Source organism: Lepidochelys kempii, chromosome 10, assembly GCF_965140265.1.
Source record: "Lepidochelys kempii isolate rLepKem1 chromosome 10, rLepKem1.hap2, whole genome shotgun sequence".
Taxonomy (NCBI): Eukaryota; Metazoa; Chordata; order Testudines; family Cheloniidae; genus Lepidochelys; species Lepidochelys kempii.
Window position 1 is genome coordinate 54,471,145 of NC_133265.1, and position 6,619 is coordinate 54,477,763.

A 6,619-nucleotide genomic window follows, 5' to 3' on the forward strand; every position below is an offset into this window, starting at 1 on the left:
AGAGGGCTCAGAGTAGGGAGATTTCTGCTTCCCCCCTCAGGTCCTGCTAAGAGGACCTAAAGCTCGGCAAAGAGGCAGGAGTAGGGGGAACTGTGGTGATATTGGTGGCGGGAAATAGACATAAACTGTTGCTGAGCGCACACTTGGTGGAGTCTCTGTGGTTTCTGCAGGGAAGAGAACGGGTGTGGTGGTGGGTATAGGTGGTGAGTTATATGGGCCCATGGTGCCCTTGCTCTGCAAATGTTTGAGTTTATATTTTTATCAGAGCTATCCCATCCATAGGATTGATGGGGTAATCCCCCCAGACCCTGTGCTTTGGAAGGGCCCTATGCTTCAGGGGGATACAGGGTCCAGGGCAGCCTGGGGGGTTAGCAGGGGACCTGGCAGCAGCAAGCAACCAGACCCCAGCCTGCCCGCCCCTGCTCTGCCCCTTCCCCTAAGCCCCTCTTTCCAGCTTCCACCCCCTCCCCCAAGCAATGCCAGGAGCCAGCAGGACAGAGCGATGTGGGCTGGGGGGGCGGGTCACTTGTTGCTGCCAGCACCAGGCTCCCTGCTAACTCCCAAGACTGCCTGAGGCCCCCCAAAGCATGGGGCCTGGGTCCCATCTTAGGGACGGGACGGCTCTGCTTGGACCCATTCTGAGCACCACCAAAAATTATACAAACCTGGCGCCCATGGCGGTGGGCCCCTGTTACACAGGCCCTAGATTCACTCATGTATATTCAAAGAAAGAAGGCAGTGACCACTGCTAAAGTGCACTTTTGTCACTTATGGGATAATCACCTGGGAACGCATGATATGTCCTTCTGTGTAGGTCGAATGGACATATACCCCTTTCAGGAGTATTTCCCTTTGACATGGCTCATGGCGGGGAGGTCAGAGGCATTTCTTATAAGAGCAGATAATTTCACAGGCAATCAGATACTGATTCAGCCATGGAGCCCAAGGCCTTCATGACCTCTTCTCTATTGATTTTCCAGGTCCAAAGGAGAAAAATTGCACAAAATAAAGGAGAAAAATCCAATGAGTTTTAGCATTTGCAATGTATAGAACCAAAAATAGTACAGGGGTACATTAATAATTAAATTAGATCCAGCTGTTAAATTATATTAGTAATTAAATGATATCAAGGAAGTGCCTGGAAAAGTGCCATGAAACGAAATCAAGTGGAGATTGAATAAAACCACTATTGCTTTACTGGAGTTGGACCTGTTACTCTGTCAAGTCTCATTTATTTAACTGGGTATTAAAAACATAAAATTCTGGTACTAGTTCTGAATGAGGAGAACAAGAAGGAATTAATATCAAGTGAGCACTTGCTTGCCTTGTTTTTCGCTCGGTCTATTCCAAAGCAACTCAGCCAAAATCATCAATTTTGAAAGAAATGAATGGCCAATGATGATTAAAAAAATAACTAGCAGAAACCAAAAGAGCAGGTTTCAAGTTACAGGTGGTTCTAAAATATCAACTCCCCACCCTGAATCTTTATTGGTTGTGGTAGCTATCATGATGTATTTATTAGCTCAGATTAAAAGTGAGTAGACGAGATTTTTTATCATTATAGCTGGGCAAATAGTGGAGGGGGTGGGGAGAAGTATTCCTGAGCATCTATTGGAATAAAAATCATGAATTCACCTCCACGTTCTCTGCCCGCTTACCTATTTGTTTGCGTCCCACGAATACTCTTATGAGTGCACTTTTGCATATGGAAGGAAGAAGTGTGACTCCTCACATGGATAACTGTACACAAATGTTCACAATGCCACCTTGGCAGTTCTTTGTGGGTATAGCAGGATATGCTGGAGATGACCGGTGACACTGTGTGACTAGCAAATGCCAACTAGTAGTAGTAACAAGAAATTCACAGGCTGAAATATGTTTGCAAGTCATTCCTACAATAATTACAGATTACAATTTTTTTCCAGTAAAGTTTGTTTGCAGATCGTTTGGGAATTGGAAAAGGGGTTAAAATTTGTTGATTACATTGTTTGTTGCAAATGGAGACCCTATTCCTCTGAACTTACTTCCATTCAAGGGCAGGCTATTGCCTGACCCCAGCTCTTTGTGGGATCAGGACCTTAGATTTTGACCTTTATGGTGGCAAAAAAACACTATTTCATTATTAGACTCTGTTCTGCTTTGTTTCACATTTAGAGCTTACACAAAAGCAATAGATGTTAACAGTTTCTGGTTCTGTTCCCAGGCCAAACAAGGACGTGTTCCACTACTCAACTGACATAAAAGATGTTAAACTTGGCTACTTTTGCCTGGCTTTTTTGCCAACATGGGAAGGCAAGTAATTGGTTCTAATTGGCTAAGGTTGGCAGTTCACTTTCATCCCCCTCAGGTGATCTATTACTTATTGTGTTTCCACCAGCTGCCAAACATTCTCTCGCTGTTATTTGGGGTTTTGTTTTTTTAAAAGATTTATTCTCACAGTACTTTTAATCCTTAGGGAAACTGGCTAATCCCCATGTGAATGGTACCTGGGGAAGAATAGTTCACATGGGGACTGAGTGGCCTCTTAGGCACCTTGTACTGAGGAAGGTGGGGGAGTAGTTCTGGCCTCTGGGAATTGGAGTCGGGGCCAGACTTTAGCATGAAATAAGTACTGAAACTTTCTGCCTGCCTCTTTCTGGGAACTCTCCTCCCTGCCTCCTCCAGATCATAACCTGCCTCTCTTCTCTACCCATTCCCAGCCACTCCCTCAGGCTAGAAACTTGCCTGGGGTGGTAGGAGCTGAGTCCGGGACAGAGAAGAACTGTCATAGAGCGTAGACTGAGGGTCCAGTTGTGATCAGAGGTATGATACAGACGATGAATTGATATACTGAATACTCATCCTCAGTGTCCTAGCGCTTTAAAAACAGACACACGGCAGCTAAAATTGAACTAAGAGAAGACTGCTGCATGCTGTAGTAAAATAAACTAGTTCAACCTTTGAACTCTTTACCAACACAGGCAAAACTTTATATGTGGTTACATGGTTAAAATACAGTGGCAGTACTTTAAAACTCAGCTAGTCCAGCGTATTTTGTGAAACCCGTGAAATCACATGCACATGCCACCTGAGGATAAAGTTTCCCACTCTCCTTTTAAAGCTAATTTGGCTTTTAATGGAAGCTCATTCAGGAGAAGCTATCCAGTACAGGCAAAGATTTATTGGTCCCTGCACACTCTCTGCCGTGTTTCCTGGGAAAGCCATACTCTTTTCAGGTGTCTGCAAATGCTAACCCCTTCTAGTTCCTGACAGGTTTCAGAGGAACAGCCGTGTTAGTCTGTATTCGCAAAAAGAAAAGGAGGACTTGTGGCACCTTAGAGACTAACCAATTTATTTGAGCATGAGCTTTCGTGAGCTACAGCTCACTTCATCAGATGTTTACCGTGGAAAAGTCTGCTGCAGTTTCCACGGTAAACATCTGATGAAGTGAGCTGTAGCTCACGAAAGCTCATGCTCAAATAAATTGGTTAGTCTCTAAGGTGCCACAAGTCCTCCTTTTCTAGTTCCTGAGTCGCCCATGTGCTCTAATAGGCTCTGCCACCTGGATTATTTTTCAGACATAAGCTATGAGATACTGTCAATATCATAATGTTTATGGCATATATCATTCCACTGCATTGCTCAAACGGGGACAGAGCTGTCCATCACATAATGCTTCCGCTGAACATATATATTGTACCAAGTCTTAACAAACTGGGCTGCAATTGCAGACTTGCCTCTCATAGGAAGTGGTTTGCAATGGTATGGTCCTATACAGCATTCATGTTGCTGCCAGATGCAACGTGTCACAGCAAAAGAAACTGTAAGGGTGATGTCTCGGGGCCCTCTGGGGAAGAAGGGGTGGTTTGTGTAGTCATTTGCTCTTGTGCTAAGAGACTGTAAAATGCTACAAGCATTGTGCCCAGGATACTGAAATTTGAAAAGGGGGTTTTCTTTACATTTCTTTGTTGTCTTGATTGTGTATGAAATCTGTTAAGAAGTTCTAATGCTCTTCAGCACACCCCTAACTTCCCTGGAATAGCTTGGCTATGCTTAGGTGATCCATCTCCTAATAACATTCTCCATCCCACTGAGGACATGCCACTTGCTGCTCGTTAGATTTTTCTCTAGCAAAATGAGTCTGCAAATGACAATATACTACATTATTGAACCTCCACCCCCACCCAAAAATAGCTGCTGATACAGCCCGCATGGCTTAATGGGCCCTCATGCTTCTAGCAGGGCATGCTCATGACATTTCTCCTCCAGATAAGTGAATTCAGGTGTTCAGCATGCATGAGAGATTTTTTTTCCCCCAAAGGCCTAGTATTAGTAGAGTCCCACGGGAGGTTTCCCCTTATGCTGCTGAAAGAAGCCAATGATTTCTGCCGTGCCCAGGTAGAAGGGCTATGAGTATTTTAGAGATTTATATCTGGTCAATTATGTGATTGATAGGGTTGGTTGACAGAGTAAAAGTCCACACAAAGGTTCTGGCGAGGAAAGGGTTAAAAGTCCCCTGTTGAAGAGTTAAGCATCTCTGCAGTCCGAGAATGTTGATGGGTAGCAGTGCAAGTGTTCCTCCTAAGAAGGCAAACCAGTCTTGTTAGCGGCAGGCAGCTGTTTCCCTGCAGAGCTGTGGGGTATATAAGCCTGCAGGAAGGGTACATGCTGGCTTGAAGTGAGATAGTGCTTAGGTGGTTTGTTGTGGTGGGGTAAGTATTTTCTCCCCTTATTTTTGGGACTGTAGTAGAAATGAGTCTTCTCTTTGTGGCAGGGCCTTTGAAGGGTAAGATATTTTGTGCTTTCTCTTCTTGTTCTCAAAGCATCTGAATTCTACAAATGTTTAAAGGAAGTGTGTAGTATTCTGCTATGATCCCAGCTTGTTTGAGCTCTCTCTCTGGCCGTTCTCTCACAGCTAGGAAATTCTGCCATAGTCCAATGAGAAAAGAGATGATCCCACATTTGCCTCAACGATAACGCTGCAGATTTTCCTAGTGGTCTATTGTATCTCCTGCTACTGGTTCTGTTTGTGATTTATTACTTAATTTAGTTTCCTCTTAATATATTTTAATTTAATCCTCCTTTTCTGTTATATTTCTCTCTCACTCACACCTACACATGTAAAAGTAGGATCTTGGAAAACAAAGACACCTGTGGCAACCAATCTCTGAGTAGAGAAAGAAGGGATGACTGTGGAAGCTCTGCTAGCATTCCCTGCAGGTGTCTGTTGTCACTGTTCATTACACTGACTACAGTTCACATCAAGTACCTTTTGTGAAGATAAATGAGAACTTGACCTAAAACGTGACACTAAAGCCAGCTGAGTTGCGTCTCAATGGTCCGAATCAGAATTAGCCAATAAATGTCAGTCTCATCTAAAAGATTATTGGTAAATGTCTAATGTACTCCTATCCAGAACAACAGCTGGGCTAAGGCCCTGAGCTCTGCAAGGACAAATCCTTGTATGGAACCTCATTGGCTTTAGTGGGGCTCTCAGTGGGTGCAGGGCAGCGTGGTGCTTCAAGTAGGACTGGGTCCTAAGTCAGTATCTCCTGGGGAGGGCTGGAGGAACCTACAGAACAGTATCAAGACTACCTCCCTAAGTAAGTCAAATGTTGGAATCTGGTCAGTTCACTGATACTAGCTCCTTGATTCTTGCAGAGTGCCAGGGAATCTTCACTAACTGCGAATAGTCAAGACCTCTGTTTTGCTTGTCTTAGCTAGATCCAGGTGAACAATCATGAATCATTTATTCATCAACTTTTTGCCTTTTTCAGTTTGAGAACAAACTGGCTTCCTCCGATTTGTTTCACATTATTGACCAGATAGTTAATTTACCTCATTCTTGGGCAATAGATTTTGTAAGCAGTTGATTGCTAGCCATGTGATATTCAAAATGTGAAGTTTGTAGATATCGGTCACAATGTATGTTGGTTCCTTGATTGGATGAGTAACTGACAAGGTTTCTGGTGTGGATACTTCTATATGTAAACTATGTAATGTTCTGGACAGTCTGAGGTTTGAACCCATTTATGGAGGAATGGGTAGGTTACATGTGTGGGCTCATGGGTGAAGTACTGGACTGGGACTCAGGAGACCTGGTTCCTAGTCCTGGCATTGCCACTGGCCTGCTGGGTGATCTAGGGCAAGTCACAGCATGTCTTTGTGCCTCAGTTTCCTAAAGTGTGAAAGGATATAATGATTCTGACCTCCTGTGGATCTCGATAAGAGCTGAGTATATTCTAATTGTAATCATTGTCCCTTAACTAATCTAGAGTGGAACTGCTGGTTTGGTATGTATGCCTTGGTTCACAAATCTGATCATTCTAATGTTTTTTGAATGGAATTATTAAGAACATTCCTTCGTCAGAATATTTGTCTTTGCTCATCTCTGGGGTTAACTCTTGTCCTTCCATAAGAAACTAACTCAATTCTGAAAAGAGTCTGAGTTTAAAAAAAAACATTTATCAGCAAGATACAGGACTCCCCTTTTTGAACTCAAATATTTTTGAATTAAATGGTGAGTAATGGCCAAACAGGAACTAGATACTCTTTCCTCCTGTATCTCCTTTGGAACCTTGGATATGGAAGTGCCAAACTGTGTTTCTATGGTAACTTCTACGAAATCTAATGTCTGTCA